The 10,284-nt window shown below is 53.9% G+C and overlaps 1 pseudogene; it reads right to left on the bottom strand.

Moving 5' to 3' along the window:
* Positions 1-7,074: 7,074 nt before the first annotated feature.
* LOC148045071 (uncharacterized) lies at positions 7,075-9,886 on the bottom strand (annotated as a pseudogene).
* Positions 9,887-10,284: the final 398 nt, after the last annotated feature.

The raw sequence follows: 10,284 nt of genomic DNA, 5'->3' as shown, positions 1-10,284 counted from the left end.
GCAGATGACACCACGCTGACAGGAATAGCTAACACTCCAGAAGACAGGCTTAAGATACAGAAGGATCGACCGTTGACTTACCTGAACGGTCCTTCTATGTGTGCTGCGAGGGGAATCCAAGCATGGATTAACTTTGTCCATTAGCCTAGAGACTGAGTTATGCAAATTGGTGACCATGCCTCCTCTGACTGGTAGGGTCAGTTTTGTACGAAGTCAGCCATTTAATGATGTATAACAATAACAATAGAGGCCATAGCCCAACAGGTATACAAACATGGCAACAACCAAAAGATACAACCAGTCACAAACAGTCATAGTCAAGTCAGATATCAGAGTCAATCAGGTGAAAGTCACAATGGCCCTGGCCAGCTGAAGCTGCGGGCGGGTTTGGATTCCCCTTGCAGCACACATAGAAGGACCGTTCAGGTAAGTCAACGGTCGTTCTCCTGTGTGCTGCTTGGGGAATCCAAGCATGGGACATGCCAAAGCAATTAAGGTCCAGGGCGGGAGCTAGGCTGGCCAGGGTCCCCCGCAGGGGGGAGCACCTGTTGCAGCACACGCCGCCCAAAGGAGGCCTCAGCCGAGGCATACATGTCAACTTTGTAGTGTCGGATGAACGGTGAAGGCGTAGACCAGGTCGCTGCCCTGCAGATTTCTTCCACTGAAGCTTGCGTGGCCCAGGCTGCCGTGGTAGCCGCACTCCTGGTAGAATGGGGAGTGATGCGCCTGGGTACCTGCCGAGATTGACTGTCATAAGCAAGAGCGATGCACGCCTTCAACCAGCGACCTATCGTATGGGAAGAAACCTTCTGCCCCATCGACGATGGCTGAAAGGACACAAAAAGTGCTTCCGATCGCCTGAAGGACGCCGTGCGTTTCACGTAGCGATGAAGAACCCTGGGCACATCCAGGTGATGCCATTGGCGCTCCTGCAGATGAGAAGGATTGGGGCAAAAGTCCGGGAGGACAAGTTCCTGAGCCCTGTGAAATAACGTGTTGATTTTCGGTAGAAAGGCAGGGTCCAAACGGAGAACGACTCTGTTGGGGTGGAAAATACAGAGGTCCGCCCGAACTGACAACGCCGCCAATTTGGAAACCTGCCTAGCTGATGTAATAGCTACCAAAAACATGATCTTAAGAGTCAATAGTCGGAGACTGATGGAAGTAATAGGTTCGAATGGAGAGTCCATAAGCGCCCTGAGCACTAAGGTCAAATCCCATGTAGGGTAGCGATGCACGGTCGGAGGCCGGATGTTGGCCGCCCCCTTCAGGAAAGCCTTGACTTGTGAATGTTGAGACAATGAACGTCCCTGACCACCCCCAATCACCGTGGCAAGAGCCGTGACCTGCCTGCGAAGCATGTTGGGTGCCAAACCTTTGTTGAGACCCGATTGCAGAAAATCCAAAACTTGGGGCACCGAATCCTGGAGGGGGTCTGCCCCCGCCCGGCGGCACCATTTGCAAAAGGCCTGCCAAGTAGCCTCGTAAATCCGAGTGGTGGAGGGGCGACGAGCTGCTTGAATTGTGGCGATGACCTCGTTGGAGTAATGAAGCTCAATCAGCAGAGCCCGCTCACGTGCCACACGGCTAACTGCAACAACTGGGGGTTTGGATGTATGAGAGCCCCCTGGTAGAGCTGGATCTGCTCGTCTGGAATTCTCCACGGGCGTGAGATCGACAGGTGCACCAGGTCGGAATACCAGGGGCGCCGAGACCACATCGGAGCCACCAGGAGGACTTCCGCCTGCTCCGTCAGTATCTTCTGTATAACTGCCGGAATCACTGGCAGCAGCGGGAAGGCGTAGAGAAGGCCGGCCGGCCACGGGCTGCGCAGGGCATCCACCCTCTCCGCCCCAGGAGTCACATATCTGGAGTAAAAGCGAGGCAGTTGAGCGTTGCGAGGTTGTGCTAACAAGTCCACTACTGGATTGCCGAACCAGCGAGAGAGTTGCTGGAAGAGATCGGGATGGAGTTGCCATGATCCACTGTGGCTCTGCTCAACCAATCTGCCTGGACGTTGGAGTCACCCGAGATGTGCTCCGCCCGGAGCGACAACAGTCTGGACTCCACCCAATGATGCAACCTCTCCGCCTCCAACATGAGAGCCCTGGAGTGCGTGCCCCCTTGGCGGTTGACATGCGCTTTGGCGGCCACATTGTCCATTAGGATCAGTATGTGGTGGTGACTCACAATGTCTTGGAACTCCCGTAGGGACAGACGGATGGCCCGGAGCTCTAGCCAATTGATGCTGTTGTTCAGCTCTCGACTCGACCAACGGCCCTGTGCCACCCGGTTCAAGGCATGGCCGCCCCATCCGAAGAGGCTGGCATCCATCGTAACCTGGATACGATCCGGCTCCTTGAATAGGCAGCCCTTGAAGAGCTTGGAGGATGTCCACCACCGAAGGGATCTGAGAGGCTTGGACGGCAGTCGAACTTTGAGCTGTGAATGACTGCTGTGAGACCTTTGATAAGGGAGCAGGATCCATTGCAGAGGTCGTGCGTGAAATCTGGCCCATGGAACGATGTCGATGCATGAAATCATCTTCCCTAACAGCTGGGAGAGTAGGGCCAGGGGCACAAGCCGCTGAGCTGACACCTGGGACGCTAGTCGTTGAATGCTCTGATGTCTCTCCAAGGAGAGAAAGACCTCGCACGTGGTAGAATTGATAATGGTCCCTAAGTGAAGCAGCGATGGGAAGGTTCAGGATGAAACTGTGCCTCCGCAGGGAGTCCATCGTTACTTGAAGATCCCAAAGGGCCTGTTCCCGGGACGGCGACAGGACCAAGATGTCGTCTAAGTAACAATTCACTCTCACGGGAACTGAGCGAAGCGAGGCCGCCACCACCGCCAGGAGCTTGGTAAAGGTGCGCGGGGCCGAGGAGAGACCAAAGGGCAAGGCTCTGTACTGGAAATACCAGTCTGCAAACTGGAAGCACAGAAACTTGCAATGTGCCGGGTGAATGGGCACATGGAGGTACGCTTCCTTGATGTCGACTGATGTCATCAAATCGCCCCGGCGGATGGCTGCCAAGATGCTCTTTAAGGACTGCATTTTGAACCTTTGGTACTTGATGTACCAATTGAGTCTTTTCAGATCTAGAATGGCCCGCCATCCCCCTGAGTTCTTGGGTACCAGAAATAATATTGAGTAAAACCCTAGGCCTTCCTGCCCTCTGGGAACCTGTTCTATGGCATTGATGGATAAGAGATGATGTATTTCGGCCTCCATGAGGGGCCATTTCACAGAGCATCTGGGAACTGGGCACCTGATGAATTGCCTCAGGGGGATGGAGAGAAATTCCAGTGTGAGGCCCAATCTCACCACCTGAAGGGCCCAGGCGTCGGACGTGGTCTCCTCCCACTGATGAGCGAAGTCCAGTAGGCGTCCGCCCACTGGTACCTCGCCTTGGGAGTCACCGGTACCTCCGAAAGGACCGGTTACCAGATTTGGATTTGGATTTAACTTTATTTGTATGCCGCCCTTTTCCCTGAGGGGACTCAGGGCGGCTCACAATTCAGGGGGAGGGAAGTACAAAACAAGTTATACACATGAAGACAATACATCGTTAAAAAGCATAACAGTCATACTATTCGGGTGGGGTTGAAGTCTTTAGCCCCAGGCCTGTCGGGACAGCCAGGTTTTAAGGGCTACGCGGAAGGTCTGAAGGGTGGTGAGGGTACGAATCTCCAAGGGGAGTTCGTTCCATAGGGTCGGAGCAGCCACCGAGAAGGCTCTCCTCCGGGTAGTTGCCAGTCGACATTGACCGGCTGATGGAATTCAGAGGAAGCCTAATCTATGGGATCTTATCGGCCTAGTGGAGGTAATTGGCAGTAGGCGGTCTCTCAAGTACCCAGATCCAATACCATGAAGGGCTTTGTAGGTGACAACTAGCACCTTGAAGCGCACCCGGAGATCAACAGGCAGCCAGTGCAGCTCGCGGAGGATAGGTGTTACGTGGGTGAAACGAGGTGCACCCACGATCACTCGCGCGGCTGCATTCTGGACCAGCTGAAGTCGCTGAATACTCTTCAAGGGCAGCCCCATGTAGAGCACATTGCAGTACTCCAGCCTAGAGGTCACAAGGGCACGAGTGACTGTTGTGAGAGCCTCCCGGTTCAGGTAGGGACGCAACTGGTGCACCAGGCGAACCTGGGCAAATGCCCCCCTGGCCACAGCTGACAAATAGTGTTCAAAAGTCAGCTGTGGGTCCAGGAGGACTCCCAAGTTGCAGACCCTATCTGAGGGGCGTAGTATTTGACCCCCCAGCCTGAGAGATGGAACACTTGGCCAATTAGTGGGAGGGAAGCACAACAGCCACTCGGTCTTATCTGGATTGAGTACAAGCTTGTTAACCCCCATCCAGTCTCTAACAGCCTCAAGGCCCTGGCTCATCACGTCCATCGCTTCATTGAGTTGGCACGGGGCGGACAGATACAACTGTGTATCGTCCGCATACTGGTGGTATTTTATCCCGTGCCATCGAATGATCTCGCCCAGCGGTTTCATGTAGATATTAAAAAGTAGGGGGGACAGGACCGAACCCTGCGGCACCCCATATGTTAGGGGCCTAGGGGTCGATCTCTGCCCTCCGACTAACACCAACTGCGACCTGTCCGAGAGGTAAGAGGAGAACCACCGTAAGACAGTGCCTCCCACCCCCACCTCCCGCAGTCGTCGCAGAAGGATACCATGGTCAATGGTATCGAAAGCCGCAGAGAGGTCAAGGAGTACCAGGATGGAGGCGTGGCCTCCATCCCTGGCTCTCCAGAGATCATCGGTCAATGCGACCAAAGCGGTTTCTGTGCTGTAGCCAGGCCTGAAGCCAGACTGGAATGGATCAAGATAACTGGCTTCCTCCAAGGACCGCTGGAGCTGAAAGGCCACCACCTTCTCAATAACCTTCCCCACAAAGGGGAGGTTGGAGACTGGACGATAGTTGTTTAGAACGGCTGGATCCAGAGATGGTTTCTTCAGGAGGGGTCTCACCACCGCCGCCTTTAAAGCGGGGGGAAAGACCCCCTCCCGAAGGGAAGCGGCAACAACCGCCTGGATCCAGCCCCGTGTCACCTCCCTGCTGTTAACAATCAGCCAGGAGGGGCACGGGTCCAGCACGCATGTGGAGGCACCTACAGCTCTCATAGCCTTGTCCACGTCCTCAGGGGTAACAGCTTGAAAATCAATCCAGCGATGACCTACCAGATTATCCCTTAGTGCCTCGGCTGGTTCTGCAGGATTGGAGTCCAGGTCCGCCCGAAACCGAGGAACTTTATCCGCGAGGAACTGGACGTAGTCCTCAGCCCTGCCCTGCAAAGGATCACCCGTATCCCTCCTATTTAGGAGGGAACGGGTTATCCTGAACAGGGCGGCTGGGCGCGACTCAGCGGACGCAATCAGAGTGGCAATGTAAGTTCTTTTTGACGTCCTGATTGCCTGGATGTACTCTCTGATGCAGGATGTTAAAAGTGCTCGGCTCGATTCGGATTTACTGGATCTCCAATGGTGCTCTAGGCATCTCTTTCGGTGCTTCATCTCCCGGAGTTCCTCAGTAAACCAAGGAGCCCTCCTGGATCCACTGCCTCGGAGCGGCCGTAGAGGCGCAATCCGGTTAAGAGACTCCGTCGCTGCCGAGTTCCAAGCAGCAACCAGAGTCTCCGCCGGACTGCGGGCGAGGGTATCAGGAATAACCCCAAGCTCCGTTTGGAACCCCAAAGGGTCCATAAGTCGCCTGGGGTGGAACCACCTGGTCAGTTCCTCCTCCCTACAGTGGGGGTTTGGTCTCCGAAAGTCAAGCCTCAGTAGGTAGTGGTCTGACCACGACAGGGGTACGATCTCACTACCCCTCAGACCAAGATCACAAGTCCACTGCTCCGAGAGAAATACGAGGTCGAGCATGTGACCCACCGAGTGGGTTGGGCCCCGAATTACTTGGGTCAAGCCCATGGCTGTCATGGAAGCCATGAACTCCTGCGCTCCATCAGAGTGTTCACCGAGCGAAGGCAGATTGAAATCCCCCAGAACCATGAGCCTGGGGAACTCAATTGCCAGCTCGGCTACCGACTCGAGGAGCGAGGGGAGGGCTGCTGCAACGCTGTTGGGAGGCAGGTACGTTAACAGCAAGCCCACTTGACCCTTGAGGTCCAGCTTCACCAGCAGGGACTCACACCTGACAAGCTCCGGAGCAGGGATCCTACGAGGTACTAGAGACTCTCGGATAACAATGTCCACACCCCCACCCCTTTTCTGAGCTCTCGGCTGATGGAGCACCTGAAAAACCTCTGGGCACATCTCTACGAGGGGTGCAAGTTCAAGTAGTGCAAATGGCTCTTAACGTTCAAGATGGTTAAAGTGACTGAAACCCAGCAATGGTCCAAAGGAGGCGTACAAGGGAATATCTCGTATCTCCCTCTCCTATAAGTCTGAGAAGGTCCAAAAAGTCCTGGACAGTTGAGGGGAGCAGAGGGCCTTCTTACACGCTGTGAGCACCCCCACTTGTCCAGGGTCCAAAGCACTGCAGTGAATGGAATTAAACAAGTGCTGTCCGTAGCAATAAACAGCAAGTTCAGAGGTCCTGGAATTTCTGAAGCCCAGATGGAAAGCAGGGGGGGTGAAAAAAGGCTCCACAGCAGCGATGATGGGCTGAAGGAGAAACTCACCCAGGGAAGAGGTCCAGTCAAGCAAAAAACGGAAGGAAAAGGTGGCAGCGTTGATGTAAAGGCTGAATCAAACAGCGGGGGGGGGGGGCATCCGGAAGGGCCATGGCGGTGGCAAATACAGCCAGCCACCAGATTCACCCGTCTTTGGTGGGTGCCCAGATCATTCTCCTCCCCTTCAGGGCGATGGCTGTGCAAAAGGACTGGAATGGAGGAGGGGGGGCTAGAGAGACTCCGGCAGTTGAGAAATCCACTAGCTGCCTTGCCTCATCCAGCGTCGTTCGAATCACCCACCTCCTTCGATGGTAAAGGTCTCCAAAGGACAGGCAAACACCAGGGCTCCTCCCAGTCAGCAGAAAATAAGCCTAGTGCAGCAGAAAGTCAATTCGAGGCTGTCCGTGGGTGATTAAACGCCAAAGGCTAAAACGCCAAAACGGAGCCCTCAGTGCAGCGCCGCCATTTCCCTCCAGCCTTGCAAGATCCACGAAAGGACCGCCTATTATGAGATTGCGCCTGATGCTGTTGGTGCCCCCTATCTCTGGACCCCGCACGGTTCTGGCCGTGATCCTGAGTCTGGTGGAATGGTCTATTGTAGTGGGGAACAAAAGGAGCCGCTGAATATCCTGAGTAGCCACCTCGAAAGGGCTGGCGTCTGCCATACAGCTGCTGCCTCCTGTTGTTGCGCCCCCCAGTGGAAGGGAGAACCTTGCGTTTGTCCCTGGTCTCAATGAGTATGGGATCAAGAACAGCCCCAAACAATGCCCCGCCCTTGAAGGGTGTGGAAGCTAAGCGCCATTTAGACTTAACATCTGCCTGCCAATGGTGAAGCCACAGCAGGCGCCTGGACGCTACATTGGACACTACAGTTCGGGAAGCGAACTTGGCCGCATTAAGAGTGGCATCCGCCGAGAATTCCAGGGCAGCCATAATCTTGGTGACATCTTGGTGAAGACGCACCTCATCAGGGGCTAGCCTTTCCTGTAATTGCTTGAGCCAAAGGACTGAAGTTCTATTAAAGAACGACGCTGCTGTCGCAGCCCGCAAGGCCCATGCTGCAGCCTGGTGAGTCTTACAAATGACAGTCTTGACCTTGTGATCCTCCGCTTTCAGACCCTCAGAAATCTCAGAGGGAATGAGAGCCGGGGAGGCCAGAGCCGCTACTGGTGGATCCACAGTCGGGAACTGCAAAATACTGTCTAAATCAGGAGTGGAAGTGTACAGTTTTCTGTCCCCATTGCTTGGTGGGGTAACCACAGTCGGTTGATCCCATTGTTTTTGAATAAGATCCATAAAAAGTTTTGAAGAAGGAATCACCTCCTGCAGTGAGACCGGCTCAGCGAAAAGTCACTCAGTGGAATCAAGGCCTACTGCAGAACCATCCTTAGAAGCCATGTCTCCCATATGGGTAGCGGCCTTAGCTTTATACAACAATGACTTGAATAACGTGGGCCGAAATAAGCTCGAGGAGTTAGGCTGATCAAAGATCAAACCCTCATCATCAGAGAACTCCCTATCAATCAACTCTCCTTCCTCCACTAATGCTGAATCCTCGCTGTAAGTAGAAGGAAGAGGCGAAGAAGGCCAGCTGCAAGGTCGGGAAGATCCACCTGTGGGACCTGAAGACTAGGCCCACTAGGGGCACTGGTAGTCACAGGGGGCTGGTTTCTACGGATCAATTCAGCATCCACCCCCCTTGAAATAGCAGCAGAAATCATCTGGTAAAGATCTGGGGAAAAACCCTGATCATAGCCTTCTATAGGCCTGAGGCCTGCAGCAGTGGGAGTAAAGGTGGCGGAGGGCCCAGCGTGTGGCATCAAGTAAGCTGAGGTAGCCTGGGCTTCAGGAACAACTGGGGGAAGTTGGATCCCAAACCCTCCCACCCCAGCCTCCGAAATAATGGGTAATGGGCGATCAGGAGACCAGGCCTGGTGTCCTGCAGGTTGTGGAATAGGGGCTGGTGAAATACGTTGAGAAACTAGCGTGGAAGGAGAAACTCTACCTTCCCCAGAAGCCTTAGAAACGTTCTTTGATTTATCTTTCTTTTTATGGCCTTTATCCGGAGCCCCGGATGCCTCCCTGGTCCTCTGGCTAGTGACTCTAGATGCGGCCCTGCCAGGCCTCGAACTAATCCCCGCTGGGGCAGAATGCTGGGCCTCAGTAGAGGACTCTACAGTACCCCCTGAGGTGGATTGATCAGCCATTGTAACTTTAAGAAGTGAAGACTGGGAAGTCGGGGGGGGGAGGGAGGTGGGGTCATAGGGGGGAGGGGGGAGGGGGGAAATATAGTATGTACCAGATTTTAAAGTAACATGATTGCACTTGTATACTGTTGCATTTTTAATGCTAGTGTAAAAATAAGAAGCTGAATATATTGATAGATAGTAGAAATACACCGAAGGGAGGAGTAGAGGGAAAGAAGAAAGAGGGGTAGAGAGGGTGGGAGAGAGGATCGGAAGGAGTGTGAGGTGGAAGGGAGGGAATGTATTGGAAGAAAGGAATGATAGAGGGAGAGGGGAAGTAGGAGAGGGGAATGTTGGAGGGGAGAAAGGAAAGTTGGAGTGGGGTGAAAGAAAGGGTGTATGGAGGGTTGATGTGATCTATTGGGCTTGTATTTTGGGGAGTATTTTTGACAAGGATGGCTGTGGTTATTGTTCAATGTTATATGGCCCCGGTTATGCACAGTATATAAGTGACTGTATGAATTGAAAATGAAAATGAAATAAAACATTTGAACAAGAAGAAGTGAAAAGACTCAAATAATACAAAAAGGCCCCGGTTTACTGTAAGAACTGCAGCCTCGTGGTCAACAAAGGCAGCGGCAGCGCGATCCTCTCACCAGGCGATCAAGCTCGAAGTGAGGGAAATGGGAGGGGCAATGACTCAGCAGCCTTCCCGGCGCTAAGAGACCAACGCCCAACCCAAAGGCCTAGGACGCATGCGTCGGAAACAGCCCCAAAATGGCGGGCGCAATTCAGGCGCCAATATTCAAACCGGCCGTTAGATGGCAAGCCGGTCCGAGACTCCCACGCAGGAAGAGATGCCGGCGGCAGCGCTGGAGCGATCCTGTCACTCCCAGCAATGATGCAGCCAGACAGACCGCGCCGCAAACGGCGGGCGAATGTGGCTGGTACCTCCGGAGCAACCACTCCGCGAACGGCGGGAATTCCCGGTCCTCCGATGCGGCTGGAAAAGGCTTCAGGCGCAGTAACAAGCCATCAGCGAAAAACCTCATCGCGGAGCCCAAACGGCAAGCACATAAGGCAGAACGGGCGCTAAGCCCAGCGCCAAGCCTCCCAAGTGATCCAGGCTAGTTCCAAGCCCAAAGGCAGCGGCTGTAAGAGCCAGCAATGCCTGCCACGAATCAAAACGGTTAGGAAAACCGGCAGACAGCCTCTCCTTACATGCAATAATAAACACTCACACACATCACTCGAAAAATCCAAACAAAGGCAACTTTATCTCAGAAGATTGGAGAGAAAATTGGTATACGTCTTATCTGGCTGGACTGAGTAAAAAAAACTGACCCTACCAGTTAGAGGAGGCGTGGTCACCAATTTGCATAACTCAGTCTCTAGGCTAATGGACAAAGTTAACCCATGCTTGGATTCCCCAAGCAGCACACAGGAGAAC

Source organism: Thamnophis sirtalis, unplaced genomic scaffold (genome assembly GCF_051295495.1).
Source record: "Thamnophis sirtalis isolate CommonGarterSnake01/CBP01778 unplaced genomic scaffold, rThaSir2_p1.2 scaffold_6, whole genome shotgun sequence".
Lineage (NCBI taxonomy): Eukaryota > Metazoa > Chordata > Lepidosauria > Squamata > Natricidae > Thamnophis > Thamnophis sirtalis.
The sequence above is the reverse complement of the archived record's forward strand: the minus strand, read 5'-3'. Positions and strand labels throughout refer to the sequence as shown.